The sequence below is a fragment of the Pan paniscus genome, chromosome 14 (assembly GCF_029289425.2).
Source record: "Pan paniscus chromosome 14, NHGRI_mPanPan1-v2.0_pri, whole genome shotgun sequence".
Taxonomy (NCBI): domain Eukaryota; kingdom Metazoa; phylum Chordata; class Mammalia; order Primates; family Hominidae; genus Pan; species Pan paniscus.
The window spans coordinates 8,515,370-8,537,901 of record NC_073263.2 but is presented as its reverse complement, the minus strand read 5'-3'; the positions used below and the strand labels follow the sequence as shown (position 1 = coordinate 8,537,901).

The 22,532-nt window shown below is 47.2% G+C and overlaps 1 long non-coding RNA gene across 1 annotated transcript; it reads left to right on the top strand.

Moving 5' to 3' along the window:
- The first annotated feature begins 2,200 nt into the window (after positions 1-2,200).
- LOC134728785 (uncharacterized) lies at positions 2,201-7,642 on the top strand. Its single transcript, XR_010109593.1, has 3 exons — positions 2,201-2,357; positions 4,493-4,551; positions 7,496-7,642. It is a non-coding gene; the product is annotated as an uncharacterized LOC134728785 (long non-coding RNA).
- The last annotated feature ends 14,890 nt before the right edge of the window (positions 7,643-22,532 follow it).

The following is a 22,532-nucleotide window of genomic DNA, read 5'->3' as shown; positions in this document are numbered from 1 at the left end:
ACTATATAAGATTGGTATACAAAAATAACTGTATTTCTTTACCAAGAAATCAAGAATCCAAAAATGGAATTACAAAAATAAATCTTGTTACAATAGAATTAAAGCTGGGGTAACTTTAACATAAGAAGCTTAAACTTGAACACTAAAAACTACAATGCATGGTTAGTGTTGGAAACACCCAGGTACCATCCCTGAGCCTTCTCTCCTTGGTTCTGAGGACTTTACCTTCAAGGGGTGAGGAAAGGATTTGCATTCTTGGCTTTTACATTATAGTAGGTGGGTTCGGGGTGAGGTATCTGCAAGTCAAATAAGTATTACAATCTCTACTTTTATGTATAGGAGACTGGGGCCGACAAAGAGAGAGAATGACAATCCATATCCTGGAAGGCGAATTGTCAGGCACTGATTTCCCCTATGTAACCCCTGCCAATCATTGTGTATTTAAAGGATCCCCAGATACCTTACCACTAGGTGTTCAAGAGAGAGGCCTGTAATCTAGGCGTCTGAGAAAGCAAGGCTAGAGATTCCAATATTGGAGACAACAGGGCTCTGGGAAGATTAAGGTTGAGTTTTCTGGATCTGCAGAATAGAGTCACTGAGGAGCAATTGCAAGTTCAGAGGAGATGAAAGAACAAGTCAGGGCATGCTCAAGAAAAGAGTAAACCAGGGATAGGTTTTAGGCAAGAGTCACACTGAGGAAGGGCAGGTTCTTGGCGTCGCTCAGGAAGGAATCCAAAAGCAAGCCTGTGGTGGAATAAAGCAGCTCTATGGAGGCATTGGCGGTGTTACAGCCCTGCATCCGCTCCTGCAGGGCAGGGAGCCCTCCGTGGGTTGTGCTCCCAGAGTAGCAGCCTAGGGGTGGCTTGTAGTCATTTTTATAATTCACTTTTAATGACATGCTAATTAAGGGGCGGGTTACTCAGAAATAGCTAGAAATGGGCAGTAACTTCCAGCTGTTTCCATGGCAAGGGGTGGGGACTTCCTGTGCTGCCATGGCACTGGCAAACTGTCACGGCTCTGGTGGGAGCATCTTCTGGTGATCTGAGACATGAAGTGCTTTCGCTGCCTCTCCCAGTTTCCTCTGTGCCTCTTACCTGAAAGCCCTTCACACCCCCATCTACCCACCTACAAAGTTCACTGCCCTTTCACCCCACACCCATTTCACACGCACTCCCACATCAACCCCAAGCATTCAAGCTGGCAATTTCCCTGTTGGGAACCTCGGTGGTAGCCGGAGCTCTGAAAAACCCCTAGGCAGAACTCCTTGCCTAGTTTGTGGCAGAAGTCAGGGAAGGAAAGGCAAAGTTCAGGTATTTTGCACAATAAATAAATAAAGATAGGTAGATTTGATTGATGGATGGATGGATGAAACGTGGGAGTTTATGGGCAAATGTTCATCAGACATTGGAAGTGTAAGTTGTCACAAAGATTATGGAGTGCACTTGTCTTATGACCCTGTTATTTTATCCTAGTATATACACTAGAGCATTTTTTTCTAACTGTGTAAATTGAAAGCTCACAAATTAGTTTAGTGAGAGAAAAGTTAACAGATTGGAAGAGAATTACCATATTCATTAGTTGTGATTTTAAAAATTTAAAGTAAAATAGAGACATGATTTTTTTCATGCTTTCGAATGCATCTATAAAAAATAGACTTGAGGGCTGGGTACGGTGGCTCACGCCTGTAATCCCAGCACTTTGGGAGGCCGAGGAGGGCAGATCACGAGGTCAGGAGTTCGAGACAAGCCTGACCAACATGGTGAAAACCCGTCTGTACTAAAAATACAAAAATTAGGCTAGTGTGGTGGCGCCTGCCTGTAATCCCAGATACTCAGGAGGCTGAGGCAGGAGAATCTCTTGAACCTGGGAGGCAGAGTTTGCAGTGAGCCAAGATCGCACCATTGCACTCCAGCCTGGGTGACAGAGCGAGACTCCATCTCAAAAAAAAAAAGTTACTAATTAACAGCATAGACCAATTGGTTTCTATTGGAATTTCTCCATTATTTTCACAATGTCCCAGGCTGTGAAACCAGGATTTAATAACGAACCAGAATGCCACATCTGTGTCACATGGGTAGGGACCAGTCCTGATCCATTAAGTCCGGGTCTCCAGGTAACTGGACTCACTGCTGGGCAAAACAGAATGTCCGGCGTGCGTTCCTAACAGGGGACCGCAGAGCCTCATAGGAAATGTAGTGTCACCTTCCAATGATATTACCATCAAGGACCTTGGGAACCAGCTTTTCTCTCTGCGCATGCGCCGCCCCGCCCACTTCGCCATTTTCCTCCGGAAGTGCGGATCCCAGCGGTGGTCCTGTAGCTGAGCAGGCCTGGGGCTTGGTTCTATGTCCCTGTGGGTAGGTGCGAGGGCGAAGAGGAACCTGTGGGCCTCGGGGGATCCCGGGGGGCCAGACCAGTGTTCCCCATTTGTGGGGGCAGACGTGTGGGCGCATCGCGGGCAGGAGGGGCCTGACGTGCATTTGCGGGCCGTGGACCCTGGCGGGGGCTGGGAGGACAGGCGTGGGGTCCCAGCAGTGAAGCGGGTTCCAGAGGCGCAGGAGTGGGTAGGCGAGGCTGGTGGCCCTGGGCCCGGAGTCTGCAGGCCGCGCTCCTGTCCTGCCGCTGAGGGACCCGGTTACCAACCCTCATGTAGCTCAGTTTGCCCATCTTTCCTGGTGCTAACACACAGTTCTCTGGAGACATTCCCCATTCCCAGAGGAGTAGTGCGAAATGCGTGTGCCTCTAGTCTTAAGCTGGGCGTTTGTATTAGTTGAGTTTCCCGGTGTCTATTTAGCAAGTGAAGTTTCTGGTTCCCTCCTTCACTGTGTGACCTGCCTAGTCCTCCTGGATTGCATTTATGGAAGTTTATACGAGACCTAGTTTCCATGGAGGAACTCACTGATTCCGCGAGGGAGATGGGGTACTGGATGATGGTCTTCAGCCTTAAGGGTACTTCAGTCTTAACTGTGTGTTATAAAGTTTGAAAGGGAGGGTTCCCTATGAATAAGAAGCGCACTTGAAAGAACAGCCCTCTGGTCTAACCTCTCACTGGTGCTTCAGAGGAGGATAAAAGGTCACAGGTGAAGATCCCAGTTTTCCTCGCTCAGGAAATATTAATTCTACTCCCTAGAATGCACAAGATTTGCAAAGACTAGGTGATAGTGGAAGGTTTGGAAGAACTTTCAGAAGGTTGAGGTGAATTCGGCTGAGAAGAACAGGCAAGGACCTAGGAAATATTCCTTATTTGAAGGGGCCTGAAAGTGTGATCTGGGGTGCAGGAGTGACCTGTCATACTTGAAAAGATTGAAATACTCTCCAAATACAGTCCATTTCCTTCAACCTTAGCTTGTTGTTTCCAGTGTCTGAGATATATTAAACCTAGTCCATCACCAAATTTAGCATAGATTGTGAAGTTCTATTGATTGCATTTCATTTGTAATTTAAGACTTTCTCCCCCTACATAATTTCGTTAAAACCATATTGAATTCTATTCACTTAGGTGTAACAGTTAATATTTGCTGTTTAAGGAACTAATTAAACCTTACTGGCTTATAAAAAACAACCACCATTTTACTTGTTTGAAGTTCTGTGGATCTGCATTTTGGTGTGGTGGGTTCAGCTGGGTAGTTGATATATTTGTGTTGCCTGGATCACAAAACAGGCCTTAGTCACCTGGTGCCTTGACTGAGCCTGGTTGGTTTAAGATAGGTTCCTTCACAATCTGGTGGTTTGTGGTGACTCTTGGCTAGGCCCTGTGTCTCCAACAGGGTAGCTCCAGACCTCTTCACAATATGACTGTGTCCAAAAAGGCGAGAACCAATGGATATTTGCATGACATTTTCCATTGTCCATTCACTGGACAAGTCAGATGGAAAAGCCCAATTTATTGTCAGAGCATAATATGAGGGCTTGGATACAGGGAAAGGTGTTATTGGGAAACATGAGTAGAATGGTGTACTGCAGGAAATACATATTATGTACACTTTAAAAAACGTAGGCCAAAATTGCTGGTTTGCAAGATGCACTTTCCATGATGTTCAGGTATAGAAAAGCAAGATGTACTGTCATGGGAATACTCATATGAAGTTATTTGCAGAATCCACATATTAATAGGAAAATAGTTAATACAGCCCAGTATATTTCTATAACATTTATTTTAGTGAACTTATAATGTTTCTTTGTATTAAATTATTAGATTATATCTTTAGGTAATATTGTTACTAAATTAGTAGGTAATACATATTTTTATTCAAAAATAAATTGTGCATCTAATGTCTACCAATTAATGTACTTGTAGATGTATCTTATCTTAACTTGAGTCTTTGCTGCCCCTAATGAGGTGTGAAGGACTCTTCTCCCATGGGGAAGTTTTTCTTTTTCAGGAGGGAGGAGGGCTTTTCCAGGTAATGTGTCTAGAGTGTTGGGCAGAAGAATCTGGGACCACACCTCACCAGTTCTCTCCTTAATCGACGTCATTTGCCTTCTCTTCCAGCTATGTTTCCAGTGTCCTCTGGGTGTTTCCAAGAGCAACAAGAAACGAATAAATCTCTGGTGAGTTGTTTATTTGTTCTTCACTTTGTTTTACACTGTATTTTCTGAGTTTATGGGTGTCTGTGAATTAAAAAGGAAAAGTAGAAATAAGTAAAACTCAGGTTGAAGGATATATACATAAATAACATAAAGCTGACCTGTAGATATAGACAGGTTATAAAAGCTTAGAGTTGTCTAAGTTGAGTGCAAAGTTTCCTCTGATCTTTCTGATGCCGAAACAAAAAAGGCAGTCATGTTTGTTACGTGATTGGAATGGAACCCGACAAGAGAGCATGCTGTGTTCTTGTGGGACAGGAAAGCTTGTGTGCACCAAGTCTTAACCACCACCTTCATTGGTGACATAGATTATGTGCTGGAACATATTTCACACCGGTCTGGCAGTAAGCACTTGTAGTGTTGTGCAGTGGAAACAGTCATCTTCCGCTAAGGCATGGCGTGTGGTGCAGTGGAAATGGTCATCTTCTGCTAAAGCACAGCTTCCATCGTAAGGTATGCTCCTTGCTCAAAGAGTGTGGTCCCAAACAGCTTTTGGGAGGTCCTCCTTCACTCATGGATGAAACCTGGAACATCTTGAGGACTGAGTTAACCACATGTCCTTAAATAACTCTCCACACGTTTTTCTTAGTTTATCTCTACATGCAGGGTGTGCAGCAGCCTGTTCAAAGTCATATTTTCTGGGAAATATTTTCAGTGTTTACTTGCAATTTAGCCCACTCTGTGTAGTCTTAACTTATTTCTTCTAAACTCACCATTAACCTAAATAATAGTCAAATTTAGGGGGGCTGTATTTGTCTTACTCGAGTCTTCTACCATAGTTGAAACTGTCGTACCCAAGCGAGTTAGAGAGAAATGCCACACTTTGAGATGAATTCAGGAGTCCTTTATTAGCTGGTGACTGAGAGATGGCTAACACAGGAAATACTCTCGGCCCTAAAGAACGGCTAGATTTTCTTTTATGCATTGGTTTAGAGAGGGGAGGGGGGATTCCAGCTGCAATAAACTTACAGAAGAAAAAACAGACAAAAAACTTAAAAAGACAGGTGGTTACAGGAAAACAAACTGTTCCAGGTGCAGAGGCTTTAAATTCACCACAAAGTGATGAGTGAGTGGGCTCTGGGCATTATCTGCCAGACAAATGTGGGGGCTTTATGATATTATCTCTGAGTAATTTGCTGGGAACTGTGGACATCACTTGCCTCAGCACTTTATCAGTTAATTGCACTCTTTGATATGTTGAAAATCAGCTTGCACAAGTTAAAGTCCTTGAGGAAAGGGGGTGGGTAAGGAGCCCTTGATGTCTTGTAAATGAAGGAGCCAAATGGAGTTTGTCTGGTTTTCTCAGCTGAGGGAGAGTCTATTCATATTAAAAACAAGGTTAGCTATCTAAGGAAGAGTCTATTCATGTTAATACAACGTTGGGTATTACAAAACGTCTGTTCATGATCTGGAAATTCTTCTGTGTTAGTTCTGTTAAAAGAAAAACTTTAAAGGAGTTTAATTGAGCAATAAACGATTCACAAATCGGAAAGTCCCCAGAATCACAGCAGATTCACAGAGACTCCAGCACAGTCATGTGGTGGAAGAAGATTTATAGACAAAAGGCAAGCGGCATACCGAAATCGGAAGTGAGGTACAGAAACAACTCAGCGTTTGCCTTGTTTGAGCACAGTTTGAACATTTGGCAGTGCCTGAGTGGTTGAAGTTTGGCCATTGGGATTGGCCAAGATGTAGCTGTTGTTTGAGGTGTATACACTCAAGTTAGGTTTTCATTCTTGTTTACCTATTAAGGTAGGTTGCAGGTCACCCACAAGGACTCATATATATAATTATGGAGTCCTTCTCAGGACATGCTTAGTTCACTTTAACAATGCCTTCCCTTGGTTATTTTCTCAATTTTGAGAGATTGGCCAAAACTTCAGTCACTGGTGTCACTATTACCATTGCAAATGTACTTATTTGGTTTAGAAACCCACTGGGAAATAGAACAGTGAGATTTGAAAAGGTGGAACAAGGACTTAAGTAGAAGGTGTCTTCTTATGCTGGAACATCCTGTTTACAGGAGAAAAACAAAACCTGGTTTGTTCTAGAATTTTTGTGTTTCCTTAAAGTCTTAGTTTGATTATGTTCCATTTAGCATGAGTGACTCCATTTTGGTTTGGTTTGTTCTGTTGGGACCCATTGCATGAGCTTAGTTCAAAACAATGGCCTCCCATAATTTTGCTTAAAAAATTCCTCCTTTTGGCTGGGCGCGGTGGCTCATGCCTGTAATCCCAGCACTTTGGGAGGCCAAGGTGGGCAGATCACGAGATCAGAAGATTGAGACCATCCTTTCTAATACGGTGAAACCTCATCTCTACTAAATACACAAAAAAATAGCCAAGCATGCTGGCGGGTGCCTGTAGTCCCAGCTACTCAGGAGGCTGAGGCAGGAGAATGGCCTGAACCCGGGAGGCAGAGCTTGCAGTGAGCTGAGATCATGCCACTGCACTCCACTCTGGGGGACAGAGCAAGACTCTGTCTCAGAAAAAAAAAAATCCTCCTTTTCAGTCAAGTTCTCACTTAGTTGAGAGTGTGACCAAAATGAAGGGCCTTAGCCTCACTCTTAGTTACCATTGTTTTGGGTTTCCGGTTTAGCACATCACTCCCATTGCTTTGGGTAATGGTTTTAGCACGTCACTCCCATTGTTTTGGGTTCTGGTTTTAGCATGTTACTCCCATTGTTTTGGGTTTCTGGTTTAGCACGTCACTCCCATTGTTTTGGGTTCTGGTTTTAGTACATCACTCCCATTGTTTTGGGTTCCGCTTTTAGTACATCAGTCCCATTGTTTTGGGTTTCTGGTTTAGCATGTCACTCCCATTGTTTTGGGTTTCCGGTTTAGCATGTCACTCATAGGTTACGGTGTCCTTATGGTTGCACATTTTTTTTAATCTGTTGTCATTCCAGTTGAAGAGATACCATTTGACATTTTAGAGATGGCTGCATGCAAACTCTTAAAACATATGAGTAAGTACAGTGCACCAGGGAGACTCTTATGACTATTGGGATAACACCAAGAATTTGGTATATGCTCCTTATTCAGGGTCCCCATAAATCAAACCACCTAAAATCAAATAGATTAAAGAATGAATTAGATAAAGAGTTTACTTGCTTAACTAAGTGGGTTTTTTTGTTAATTCCCTACAACCAAATCTTTATAATACCCAATGTTTTCTCCATATGCCATTTTAGCAGCTGCACAGATACCTAAGATAAGAGTCTCATGATAGTAGAGAAGTCTTGATCTGTGATCTTGGGAAAAGCTGTTCACATTAAGGATGCCATCTTCTTCTGGGGGGGAACTGTCCTTGTTAGCTTTACCTTAAGTGTTCCAAGGGGTGTATGGTTCCGAGTGTGGAGGGACCCTTCTGAGTTGTAAGACTATGAACCCAAAGTTTAAGGTTTTAAACTTTTGCTGTCATGTGGATGGCAAGGGCAGTCCTCTGATGTTCTCAGAAGATCCAGTCATCAGATTCTAGATTGTGAAGGGGTTGGCTGTCCTCTGTGAACCATAAAAGGCTTTCTTTAGCTGGTGAAAATACACTTCAGCATAATAATCTACTGTTTTAACATCAACCCTCTTGCATGGAAGAGCTTTTATACAATCAGAAAACATGCACTGAAAATGACAACTGAATGAAATCCCTTTATAAAATGTTTAAATGGCCCATCAGGTAACCAAATGTACCTGAAGTTTTGATTGTTTTCCTAAGAATATAGGTTTGACAAACCAAACATTGATTATAAACTATTTTAGCAATTTAGAGATCACCACAGCAATATATTTAATTTGGATCATTTTCTCTTTCCATGATGAGTTATGGAATGCAGAACTTTTAATAACAAAAGTTTTAAGGACTTAAGATGGACAAGGTGGCCATCCTGTTTCTTCATAAGTCTGTGCTTAATTAACATTAGACTTACATCCTCTTGAATACCAGCTGTTTCTTCAAATTAGGTGCATGGCACTGGTAACTGATGAGTTATAGGTAATTTGGCTTAGACCATGGAGTTTATTTAAATTATATATCTAAACAACTTCAATATTGGTGATTTAGCATGCAAATCTGGCAAAATATTTCCTTGATATTCAATTTTTGTTTTACTTGGGTTAGCAGTTTTATAAACCAGTTGGTCTTCTTATTAAACTTTAGGATTTTTTTTTTTTTTTTTTGAGACAGAGTCTCACTCTGTTACCTAGGTTGGAGTGCAGTGGCACAATCTTGGCTCACTGCAACCTCTGCCTCCTGGGTTCAAGTGATTCTCCTGCCTCAGCCTCCCGAGTAGCTGGGATTACAGATGCATACCACCACACCGGGCTAATTTTTGTAGTTTTAGTAGAGGCGGGGTTTCACCATTGGCCAGGCTGGTCTTGTTGGAAGGCCAACTCGGCTTCGTCTGTCCAATTAAATGGTGGTTGCCCCCCAGAAAGGGGGGGAATGAAAAGAGCCGTGCACATTCCTCAGCCCCGGGCTCAAAACAAACAAGCCCAGTACAAACACATCCCATCCTCCCATCCCACCACATATCACCATATATCTCTTAAACATCCCCCGGGCTCAAAACAAACAAGCCCAGTACAAACACCACCAGGAATGTCTCCGATAAGGGGACAGATGAGGGGACAGCCGTTCAAAGTTTTACTGAAAGAGCGGGAACCAAAAGAATTCCTTTGTTCCCCTGTAACTTTCAGGCTATAAAAAAGCAAACACTCGCATTGTTCGGGGCCCTCTTGTACGCGGTGAAATGGAGGGACCAGGTTCGAACTTGTAGTAAAGATCCTTGCCACTTGGCTTTGACTCTGGACTCTGGTGGTCTTCTTTGGGGAAGAAACGGTCTGGGCATAACATCTGGGGGCCCGTCCGGGATTCCCCAAGCCCACCAGACCCCTGGTCAACGGATCTGCTAGGATCGATCTACTGATAGGTGAGCTGGCTCGTCTCCGTTTGTCTGTCCGTGTCTGTTCTGAATCCGAATCTGTGACTCGCGAGGTCTGAAACTGGAGCTGGCACAGTCCTGGCGGACGCGCTATAGGACAGCCAGCGGAGACCGGTGGGAGACGTCCCCTGGCTCTCATCTGATCTATATTGCGATCTGAGCTGCCCCGGTTTGGCGGGCAGCAGCTGTATCTGAGCTGCCCGGTTGGGCGGGCAGCAGCTGTCTCTGATCTGAGCTGCCCCGGTTTGGCGGGCAGCATCTGTCTCTGATCTGAGCTGCCCCAGTTTGGCGGGCAGCAGCCGTATCTGAGCTGCCTGGTTGGGTGGGCAGCAGCTGTCTCTAATCTGGGCTGCCCCAGCACGACCGCGATCCAGGCAGCTGACCCTGACCCAGGCTTCCAGTGCGCGCTTGTGATCTGAACTGCCCCGGTTTGGTGGGCAGCAGCCGTATCTGAGCTGACCGGTTGGGCGGGCAGCAGCTGTCTCTAATCTGGGCTGCCCCCAGCGCGACCGCGATCCAGGCAGCTGACTCTGACCCGGACTTCTGGTGCGCGCTTGTGATCTGAACTGCCCCGGTTTGGCGGGCAGCAGCCGTATCTGAGCTGCCCAGTTGGGCGGGCAGCAGCTGTCTCTAATCTGGGCTGCCCCCAGCGCGACCGCGATCCAGGCAGCTGACTCTGACCCGGGCTTCCGGTGCGTGCTTGCGATCTGAACTGCCCTGGTTTGGCGGGCAGCAGCCGTATCTGAGCTGCCCGGTTGGGCGGGCAGCAGCTGTCTCTAATCTGGGCTGCCCCCAGCGCGACCACGATCCAGGCAGCTGACTCTGACCCGGGCTTCCGGTGCGCGCTTGCGATCTGAACTGCCCCGGTTTGGCGGGCAGCAGCTGCCTCTGACCAGGGCTGCCAAAGTGCGCCTGCGATTAGATATCATTAATAAGTAAGTCAGATCAGATTTCCTTTACAGGGATTCAAACCCACATTCCTTTACAGGAAGAGAGAGACTACAAATTATTACAGGATGGGTAATACCCAGAGCACTCCTCTATCTCTCCTTACGAGTAATTTCAAAGAAGTTAGAGCAAGGGGCCATGATCTTGGTATAGAAATCAGGAAAGGAAAGCTAATTACTCTGTGTCGCTCCGAATGGCCTGCCTTTGATGTGGGGTGGCCGCCCGAAGGGACCTTCCGACTTGCTGTCATCACTAGGGTAAAGTCCAAGATTTTCCTACCTGGGCGTGCGGGCCACTTAGATCATATCCCATATATCCTCATATGGCAGGACCTTGTTGAGAACCCGCCTCCTTGGCTGTCCCCTTTCCAATTGGCCTCTGAACCCTGTAAGGCACTAGTTGATCGACCAATAAAATCCAAGCAACCAACTGCCCCCCCCCATCCTGTTTTACCTGACAGCGGGGACCCACTGTTCACAGAACCCCCTCCATACCCCTCCGGGCCCCAGGCCCCAGCCCCCCTGGCTGAGCTGCGGGAGGGAGCAGGCGGACGGGAGGCGGCCGGCACTCACGGGCCCGCTGAAAGGGAAAGTAACTTTGAAGGGCCGGCAGGGAGGACGCGAGGGCGCACTTCGTGGACCAGCCCCCCTCAGCCGCCTGACTCCACGGTGGCTTTACCCCTTCGGGAAATAGGACCCCCGGATGACACAGGAATCCCCAGGCTCCAGTACTGGCCATTCTCCACCAGTGATCTGTATAACTGGAAAACTCAGAGTGCTCGGTTTTCAGACAACCCCAAAGATTTACTGGCTTTACTAGATAGTGTCATGTTCACCCACCAGCCCACTTGGGATGATTGTCAGCAGCTCCTCCGAATTTTGTTCACCATGGAAGAGCGAGAGAGAATACAGATAGAAGCTAGAAAGCTGGTCCCAGGGGACGACGGTCAACCGACTGCCAACCCCGACCTCATAAACACAACCTTTCCTCTGACCAGGCCGGCGTGGGACTACAACACGGCAGAAGGTAGGGGACGGCTACACCTTTATCGCCAGACTCTAATGGCAGGTCTCCAGGCAGCTGCTCGCAAGCCCACTAATTTGGCTAAAGTATATTCTATTCTGCAGGGAAAGACAGAGAGCCCAGCTACCTAATTAGAAAGATTAATGGAAGCTTTTAGACAGTACACCCCCATAGATCCAGAGGCTCCAGGAAGTCAGGCAGCTATTGTAATGTCTTTCGTAAATCAGGCAGCCCCAGATATTAAGAGAAAACTCCAGAAATTAGAAGACTTGGAGGGAAAGTGGACTCAGGACCTCCTTCAGATAGCCCAGCGGGTTTACAATAACAGAGATACTCCAGAGGAAAAGCAATTTAAGGCCACTGAAAAAATGACCAAGGTCCTGGCAGCAGTGGTACAGAAAGAGCATCTACAGCCAGAGTACACCCAACCTAGGCGGCCCCCCCGGCATGATAATCTGAGCAAAGACCAATGTGCCTATTGTAAGGGGGCTGGCCACTGGGTAAGAGACTGCCCCAAAAAGAAACCACGAGGACAGGGACCCGGACCCCCTAGGTCTACACCCGTACTAGTCACTCAAGACGAAGACTAGGGAAGACGGGGTTCGGACCCCCTTCCCGAACCTAGGGTAACTTTGCAAGTGGAGGGGTCCCCAGTCCAGTTCTTGGTCAATATGGGAGCATAGCACTCGGTCTTAGTTAAAACTAATGGGAAATTATCCTCCAAATCCTTGTGAGTACAAGGGGCCACAGGAGTTAAGAAATACCCATGGACAACACAAAGAACAGTAAACCTCAGAGCCAAGAATGTAACCCATTGTTTCCTGGTCATCCCTGAGAGCCCCTGTCCCCTATTGGGGAGAGACCTGCTAACTAAAATGGGAGCACAGATCCATTTCCTCCCTGAGGGGCCCATCGTGACCAACCCCCACAATCAAACCGTGTCCATCCTGACTATAAACCTAGAAGATGAGTACCGTCTCCACCAGGAGAAAGCGGCCCCTGACCAGGACATAGCAACTTGGCTCCAGCAGTATCCAGAAGCGTGGGCGGAAACGGGGGGCTTAGGTCTAGCAAAACACCGTCCTGCCTTATTTATTGAACTTAAGCCTGGGACAGACCCCGTGCGGGTACGCCAATACCCGATGCCCCTAGAGGCCAAGAGAGGGATTGCCCCGCATATCCGCCGGCTCCTTGACCAAGGGGTCCTACGCCCATGTCACTCACCCTGGAATACTCCATTGTTGCCGGTACGAAAACCTAATAGTGGAGAATACAGACCTGTACAAGACTTAAGAGAAATCAACAAGAGGTTTGTGGACATACATCCAACTGTACCTAACCCGTATACCCTCCTAAGTACCTTAAACCCTAAACATCAATGGTACACTGTTTTAGATTTGAAAGATGCTTTCTTTAGTTTGCCTTTAGCCCCTCAGAGCCAAAAGCTCTTCGCCTTCGAGTGGAATGACCCTGATAGGGGCATAAGTGGCCAACTGACATGGACCAGGCTGCCGCAGGGATTCAAAAACTCCCCTACCCTGTTCGATGAGGCCCTCCATGAAGACCTGGGTGAGTACCGACGTAAACACCCTGAAATAATTTTACTCCAGTATGTTGATGACCTCCTGATTGCTGCTGAGACCCAAGAAGCTTGCATCCAAGGGACCAAGGGTCTCTTACAAGCTCTAGGGAATCTAGGCTACCGAGCCTCGGCAAAGAAAGCTCAAATCTGTAAGCCAGAGGTAATATATCTAGGGTACCTGCTTAAGGGAGGGCAGCGCTGGCTAAGAGACGCCTGGAAACAAACTGTTCTGCAGATCCCCAGGCCACAATCCACCCGACAAGTGAGAGAGTTCCTGGGGTCGGCAGGATTTTGCCGACTATGGATACCTGGGTTCGCAGAACTGGCTAAATCCTTGTATCAGGCAACACGGGGGCAACAACCATTTAATTGGACAGTTGAAGCCGAGTTGGCCTTCCAACAGATTAAAACCGCCCTACTCTCCGCGCCTGCACTAGGACTACCTGATGTTACCAAGCCCTTCCACTTATACGTGGATGAAAATAAGGGTGTCACCAAGGCGGTAATAACTCAGTACTTAGGCCCCTGGCGGAGGCCAGTTGCCTACCTGTCAAAGAAGTTAGACCTAGTAGCTGCCGGGTGGCCCCCTTGTCTCCGAATGATTGCGGCCACGGCTCTGATGGTGCAAGATGCTGATAAACTTGTCATAGGGCAAGAATTGCGGGTCGTTACTCCACATGCCATCGAAGGTGTACTCAAACAGCCACCTAATCGATGGATGAGTAATGCCCGGCTCACCCACTACCAAGGACTACTACTAAATCCTCTCAGGATAATTTTCCTGCCCCCAACGACCTTAAACCCTGCCTCGCTGCTGCCCAACCCGGACCTGGACGCCCCACTCCATGACTGCACCGAGATACTAGCTCAGGTGCACGGAGTTCGAGAAGACCTGCAGGACCGCCCACTTCCTGACGCCGACCTCGTCTGGTTCACTGATGGGAGCAGCTTCATGCATCAAGGCCAGAGGTACGCTGGGGCGGCAGTAACTTCAGAGACTGAGGTAATCTGGGCGGAATCCCTGCCCCCGGGGACCTCGACCCAGAAGGCCGAACTGATAGCGCTCACCCAAGCTCTTACCTTAGGGGCGGGGAAAAAGCTGACAGTATATACAGACAGCCGATATGCTTTTGCAACGGCGCATATACATGGGGCCATTTACAGGGAGCGAGGGTTACTGACGGCTGAAGGAAAAGAGATAAAAAACAAGCAAGAGATCCTAGCCCTGCTAACAGCCCTATGGAGGCCAGAAAAATTAGCCATTGTACATTGCCCAGGGCATCAGAAACTAACTACTCCAACTGCTCAAGGCAACTTTCTGGCAGACCAAACTGCAAGAAATGTGGCGAAGGCTCCCAGCCAACTCCTTGCACTCCAGCTCCCTGACCTGGGCCCCCGGGACTTGCCATATTTCCCTGAATATTCAGAAGAAGATCTCCAGTGGATTGACAAACTTCCCCTGAAACAAATCCAGAATGGGTGGTGGACTGATACTAATGACCAAACCATCCTACCAGAAAAATTAGGACAACAGGTGTTAGAACACATCCACCGAACCACCCACCTGGGGGCCTGGCGGATGATAGACCTGATCAGACGCTCCAAGCTCAAAATCAGACATATAGCTGAGACGGCCAGCATTATCGTGACAAGTTGCAAAGTCTGCCAGCTTAACAACGCATACCCCCAATCTCAAGCTGCAGCAGGAACAAGGCTCAGGGGAACCAGGCCCGGTATCTACTGGGAAGTAGATTTTACTGAAATAAAGCCAGGAAAGTACGGGTACCGGTACTTACTTGTCTTTGTAGATACTTTTTCAGGGTGGACTGAAGCATTCCCTACCAAAAGAGAAACTGCTCAGGTCGTAGCAAAGAAAATTCTGGAAGATATCCTCCCCATGTATGGCTTCCCCATCCACACAGGGTCAGATAATGGGCCCGCTTTCGTCGCTAAGGTAAGTCAGGACTTGGCTTCCATCCTTGGGGCAAATTGGAAACTACATTGCGCTTACAGGCCCCAGAGTTCAGGACAGGTAGAAAGGATGAATCGGACCTTAAAAGAGACCTTAACTAAATCGACTATAGAGACTGGCGCTAATTGGGTAGTCCTTCTCCCCTATGCTCTGTTCCGGGCCCGTAATACCCCTTACAAACTGGGCCTCACCCCTTACGAAATCATGTATGGCAGACCTCCACCCCTGGTTCCTAGCTTAAAAGATGACCTGCTTAAGTCTGAAACAGAAAATGTCTCTGAATTCTTATTTTCCTTACAAGCCTTACAGAAAATTCACCAAGAAATCTGGCCCAAGCTGAGAGAGCTATATGAGACCAGTCCCCCACCGACACCCCATCCGTACCAGCTGGGAGACTGGGTCCTGGTTAAGCGACACCGACAAGGGACCCTAGAGCCCAGGTGGAAAGGACCACTCCAAGTACTCCTGACCACACCCACCGCCCTGAAGGTAGAAAGCATTGCGTCGAGGATCCACTACACCCACGTCAAGCCAGTGGACCCAACCTCCGACCTTCTGGGGCCAATCACGGCGGCGGCGGCTGAAGCACCGGACACGTGGACTGTGGACAAAGCTAAGAACAACCCCTTAAAACTCACCCTGCGCCGGCAGCATAACTCACTGCAAACATGCAGTTAGGTAGTCTAACTCTAACATTAGTCGCCCTAGTGGCCGCTGGGGAAAACATAAAGCCAGCTCCTAATCCCTTTGTCTGGAGATTCTGGCTTTATGAAAACCAAACCCACCCTGGGCAACCTCATAAGCCCGGGAAATTAGTGGCCAGTGCAGATTGCCCCTCCTCAGGGTGCAATAGCCCAATTTTACTAAATTTTACCGATTTCCCAGTAGCCAAACCAGTGGCACCAATAATATGCTTCGAGTATGATCAGACTGAATACAATTGTAAGCACTATTGGTGGCACCAAAGTGCCGGCTGCCCTTATAACTATTGTAACATCCATAAATACCAATGGTGGGGTGGAGAAGAACAGATAGATCCCAGATGGCCCTTCCATCGCAGACGAGATAGAGACCTTTCATATACATGGATAGTTAGAGACCTCTGGAACTCCCGCTGGACCACGCCTCAACACGGGGCTGTATACTACTCCTCCGCCTCCACATGGCCTAGCAGTCACCTCTATCTGTGGCGGGGTCTAGTGCAGGTACGGCCCCTGGTCCATGGAAATATCCAGCGACAAGAAAACCGCCTGACACAAGATTTCCGTCCTTTTTCCTGGTTAAAATTATTGCAAGAAGGATTAGAACTTGCCAACCTTACAGGACTTCACAGCCTGTCTGGCTGCTTTCTATGTGCCACTCTAGGGCGTCCACCGCTAACCGCTGTCCCCCTGCCATGGGGATCATCCACCTCTGCCCAAGCTAACAACCACCAAAACCTCTCATATGCCCCTATTCCTAACGTGCCACTATACCTAAACCCCAGTCAAGAGAAGTTTCCCTACTGTTTCTCAGGAACTAATTCCAGCCTCTGCAACATCACTGCAATGCCCCCTAACATCACCTTAAGGGCTCCGTCAGGCATATTCTTCTGGTGTAATGGAACATTATCTAAAAACCTATCAAGCCCCTCTGTTACCAACCTACTGTGTCTTCCTGTCACATTAGTTCCCCGGTTAACTCTACTTACTGCCGGCGAGTTCCTAGGGTATACCAGTAACTGGACTAGTGCTGTTATTCACCCAGACCCTAGACCGAGACCTGCACGAGCCATATTTCTCCCCCTCATTGCAGGAATCTCCCTCACCGCATCCTTCATGGCGGCCGGACTGGCTGGGGGAGCCCTAGGTCACACCCTTATAGAAAGTAACAAGCTGTACCAACAATTTGCCATTGCTATGGAGGAGTCAGCTGAATCCCTTGCCTCCCTCCAGCGGCAGCTCACGTCCCTAGCACAGGTAACCTTGCAGAACCGGAGGGCCTTAGACCTACTCACTGCTGAAAAAGGGGGAACGTGTATGTTTCTAAAGGAAGACTGTTGTTTCTACATAAATGAATCAGGACTCGTGGAAGACCGAGTCCAATAGTTACGCAAGTTAAGCACAGAAGTAAGAACACGGCAGTTTGCTTCAGCTGCAGACCAATGGTGGAACTCATCTATGTTTTCTCTGTTAGCCCCCTTCCTTGGACCCCTGCTGAGTCTACTATTTCTGCTTACCGTAGGACCTTGTGTTGTTAACAGAATTTTGCGGTTCGTTAAAGAAAGGTTTAACACTGTACAACTCATGGTCCTCAGAGCCCAATACCAACCTGTAAACGCTGAAACAGAATCAGACTTATAAGACCCAAGATTGGCTCTAAAAAATACCTGAAAAGAAAGGGGGGGAATGAAAAGAGCCGTGCACATTCCTCAGCCCCGGGCTCAAAACAAACAAGCCCAGTACAAACACATCCCATCCTCCCATCCCACCACATATCACCATATATCTCTTAAACATCCCCCGGGCTCAAAACAAACAAGCCCAGTACAAACACCACCAGGAAAGTCTCCGATAAGGGGACAGATGAGGGGACAGCCATTCAAAGTTTTACTGAAAGAGCGGGAACCAAAAGAATTCCTTTGTTCCCCTGTAACTTTCAGGCTATAAAAAAGCAAACACTCGCATTGTTCGGGGCCCTCTTGTATGCGGTGAAATGGAGGGACCAGTTTCCAACTTGTAGTAAAGATCCTTGCCACTTGGCTTTGACTCTGGACTCTGATGGTCTTCTTTGGGGAACAAACGGTCTGGGCATAACAGTCTCAAACTCCTGACCTCAAGTGATCCACCGACCTCAGCCTCCCAAAGTGCTGGGATTGCCAACATGAGCCACTGCACCCAGCCTAACTTTTGAGAATTCTTAACCAGTCCAATTATTGGGGGATCGGGGAACTTATGGGCAATTTTTACCCATGATATTAAAGTTATTAGAAACCTGTGTTCCCGAGTGTTTTTCATGGTCCTTTTCATTCTTTCATGAATCTTCTATTCTAGAATTTTGCATGCTTGTGAAGTTTTTAGAAACTGCATCACCATTAAGCAATTAACTGTGGAAATGACTTTAAATAGTTATAGTTAAAGACAATTGATAAGGAAATTTGGTTATTTCTTTGGTCTACAATAACTTAATAACCATAATTAGGGTGGATGTGGTGGCTCATTCCTGTAATCCCAGGTCTTTGAGAGGCCAAGTTAGGTGGATCACCTGAGGTCAGGAGTTTGAGACCAGCCTGGCCAACATGGTAAAACTCTGTCTCTACTAAAAATAAAAAAATTAGCCGGATATGGTGGCAGTTGTCTGTAATCCCAGCATCTTGGGAGGCTGAGGGAGGTGAAATGCTTGAACCCAGGAGCGGGAGGCTTCAGTTAGAGTAGATCACACCATTGCACTCCAGCCTAGGTGACAAGAGCGAAACTGTGTCTCCAAACAAACAAAACAGGTAATTATGATAGATAGCATATAGGCATATTAGAATTTTAGAATCCTTGCCAGGTGCAGTGGCTCACGCCTGTAATCCCAGCACTTTGGGAGGCCGAGGTGGAAGGATCACGAGGTCAGGAGATGAGAACATCCTGGCTAACACGGTGAAACCCTATCTTTACTAAAAATACAAAAATTAGCCTGGCATGGTGGTGGATGCCTGTAGTCCCAGCTACTCGGGAGGCTGAAGTAGGAGAATGGCATGAACCCAGGAGGCGGAGGTTGCAGTGAGCCGAGATTGTGCCACTGTACTCCAGCCTGGGTGACAGAGCAAGACTCCTTCTTGGGGGAAAAAAAAAAAGAATTTTAGAAATCCTATAAAATTTTAGAACGGATTGATGACATAAACTAAATATAACCTGAAGAAGGTTCAACATTTTGTTTTATTTTGACAGTGCTACCCATGTGACTTAACATGTTAAATAGTCCTGTTTACCTCTCTTTTGGGTGCTTCAAGGGCCTCTGTAGTATCCCAAAGTTAGAGGTCAGAAAAGACAATTTTGAAGTGGAAATTTGATTTTGGGAAGCCTATTAAATATATTAAAAGTTTAAACATTTGATGTTATGAAATAGAATTCCAGGTCACCATAAGTCATTCATTTACTTAAAATCATGACTTAAAAACGTTTTAAAGGGCAAAAATCTTTACTCATTGATAGAGGGAAGACTTATCTTCACAAATGATCTGCCTCTTGTTTTTCCTTTTTTTGTTTTTTGGTAGTTTATTTAAAAGGCAAACAAATTTTTCATTATTTTTTAATATTACCTGAACATCTTCTTTAAAGAGAGAAAGCCAAATGTCACCCACTTTTTCATAAAACCTTATAGACAAACCTATTATTCTTTCTTTTTTTTTTTGAGATGGATTTTCCCTCTTGCTGCCCAGGCTGGAGTGCAATGGTGTGATCTTGGTTCACTGCAACCCCCTGCCTCCCGGGTTCAAGCGATTCTCCTGCCCCAGCCTCCTGAGTAGCTGGGATTAGAGGCATGTGCCACCATGCCCAACTAATTTTGTGTTTTTAGTAGAGACGGGGTATTTCCTTGTTGGTCAGGCTGGCCCTGAACTCCTGACCTCTGGTGATCCACCTGCCTCAGCCTCCCCAAGTGTTGGGATTACAGGCATGAGCCACTGCGCCTGGCCATTTTTTTTTTTAAACATTGCGTCTTGCTCTGTCACCCTCCTCACCACATTATAGCTCTGGGGGCCAAGCTGCCTCACAATGGAAAATCATGGAATCACAGGAAGAATCCACTCAGCTTTGCAAGATGCTGCCCAAGGGGTTGCTTGGAGTAACCAAATTAACATTTTTCATTCTGCCCAGAGCAAAATACATGTGACAAAACATAGACATGAGCCACTTTGCTCAGCACCCAGTATGAAACTGGTAAGACTCAAACTTGCTCCCAGATGGGCCGTGCCATCTCTAAATCTTTTTAGAAGCTTCTTCATATTAATAGGCATCCCTAGATGAGACTAATTTGGGAGCCCTCATTTTTAAATGCACTTCAGGTCATTATTCATTTGGAATGTTCCACTGTAAGTTATCTTTAGTAAGATTTTGCCATTTCTGTAAGACTTTGCTGCTTCCCAGGCCTAATGTATTAGCCAGAAGGAACTTAGTTTTCCAGAAATTAAGGATCCTATTTTTACCTAAAATATTGGCTTTACTCCCAGGTTCCCTTCATTAACTTAGCCAATGATTTTTTTTTTCCTGCCTAAGCGTCCGAGAAAAATGAAACAAAAGGGTAGAACACAAAAATCCCTGTGAATTTTCAAAAGCCAAATGTTACAACCTTCCAATATTGTCATTTACTACCACTTTCCTTCTGACCCAGTCAGATGTAGGAGGCCTCTAACTGGAACTGGATTCAAGCCAGTTAACTACTGAATCAAATCTGATCCTGGACCCGGTCCCGTTTCTGTCATAACTTCTAAAACATCCAGCCAGTCATGACTGGATAGCAGTTTGGAACAGAAATTTGCTCAAAGAAACTCAGAGCTCAAAACACAAATCCATGGAGCTCTGAAATCCGAGAGAAAATTTACCATGATCCCCAGCTGCTCTGAGAGGTCAAAGGACACAAGTGTTACAAATTCCTGAGGTGTCATTTTTCTGCCTGAAACCTCTGGCTGGTGGAGCCTTTACCTGTGTTTTGCTCGGGCCCACTGGGTTAGTTCTGTCCACTCGGCTCATGCTAGTGGTCTGGATCCCACACCTGCCAAGGGCGAGCTGGGTACAGAGCAGTGAGGGGTGTGTGAGCAAGCGAACATGGGATCTGGCCACTGCACACTGCCAAGCATGCCAGCTGCAGTGGGGTGGGCAGCTCCAGGCACCAGCACAGGTGCCAGCTCCCTGTGAGGCTGCAGCTGGACCAGGCCGACTGCAAACAGCTTCCACTGTGGGTATCAGGGAATGCAGTGGCACCCAGAAACTTGGAGATGCAGGACCTGCAGAGCCCCAAAGAAGGTGTCACAGCCCTGGCTGGGGGAGCTCCTAGGTCTGTGTTCCCTGAAGGGACACAGCTCTTCTCTCCTTCTCTCTTCTCTTCTTCTTGCCTGCAATTTGGCAAGCAAGGAGCGCGTTTCAGCCCTGTTTATGTTACACCTCTTTCAGTCCTGCTAGTTGGCAGGTCCCGAGTTCTTGTCCTGAGTCCAGGAAGAATGAGGTATGTGGACAAGTAGAAGGTGAGCAAGGTGAAGAGGTGCTTTATTGAGCCACAGTACAGCTCAGAGGAGACCTGCAGTGGGTAGCTCCTTTCTGCAGGCAGGTCATCCCAACGTCTGTTCAGCTCTCAGCAGCTGAGAGGAGATGCATGGTGGGTAGCTGTGCCCATAGTGCCCAGGCCTTCAAGCTGAGGAGGGCCTTCCGACCACTGCTGAGCCACCCTTAGCCCCACCTCAGCCTCCCTCCTGTGCTTGCCAGTGCCCAAAGTCTGGAGGGGCCGAGGTGGCAGGGGGCTGGCATGTCAGCACTGCCCTGAGCTTGCACAAACCGGGCCGGGTTGCGACTGTGCCCGGGTTTGGCCTCAACTTGGATCCGAAGTTGGAGTGGGCTCTGGGAGCGGAGAGACGCCAGGTGGCGGGACCAGGTACAACTGAGCCTGCGGGGCAGGGGGGCTTGCTGGGCCTCTGAGAGTGCAGAGATGCCCAGGTTTGCAGTCATGGCTGGATGGCTGCAGCTGTGCCTGGGAGGGCGCGGCTCCTGCCTGATAATTTAGAAGGGGCAGGTCTCCCACCCATTCCTGGCTCCCACCAGCTTTGAGGAGCGCACAGCCCCAGCCACTCCTCTCCATTGCAGCCAGTGTCTCCATAGCAACTGCTCCACGTGGGCCACTGCTGCCATCACAAACGGGTCCTTGCAGGTTCCTTCCTTGTACCTCAGCACTCCAGGGGTCATTAGAAGCCCTAGCAACACTGCTCACCACAGTATAGCTCCAGAGGCCCTAGCAGTCCTGCTCCCACACATCCCACTTCTGACACCATCTAGTAAAAGAAAATCTTCAGCTGAACTAAATTTAAAGGAACTTAATTGAGCAATGAATGATTCACGAATCAGGCAGCCCCCAGAATCACAGCAGATTCAGTGAGACTCCAGCACAGCTACATGGTGGAAGATTTATAGACAATAAAGGGAACGTGATGTACAGAAATCTGAAGTGAGGAGTGAGGTCCAGAAACAACTGGACTGGTTACAGTGCTCAGCATTTGCCTTATTTGAACACAGCTGAACACTCAGCAGTGTGTGAGTGGCAGAAGTTTGGCTGTTGGGATTGGCCAGGACTCAGCTATAGTTACAGGCACATACTCCTAAGTTAGGTTTTCAGTCTTTCTACCTATTAAGTTAGGTTGCAGTTTGTCCACAGGGACTCAAATCTAGAAATACAGAGTCCTTCCCAAGCCATATTTAGTTCACTGTAACAGTTCCTATTATGACCTCACTGACAGTTCTTTTTCTCTGAAT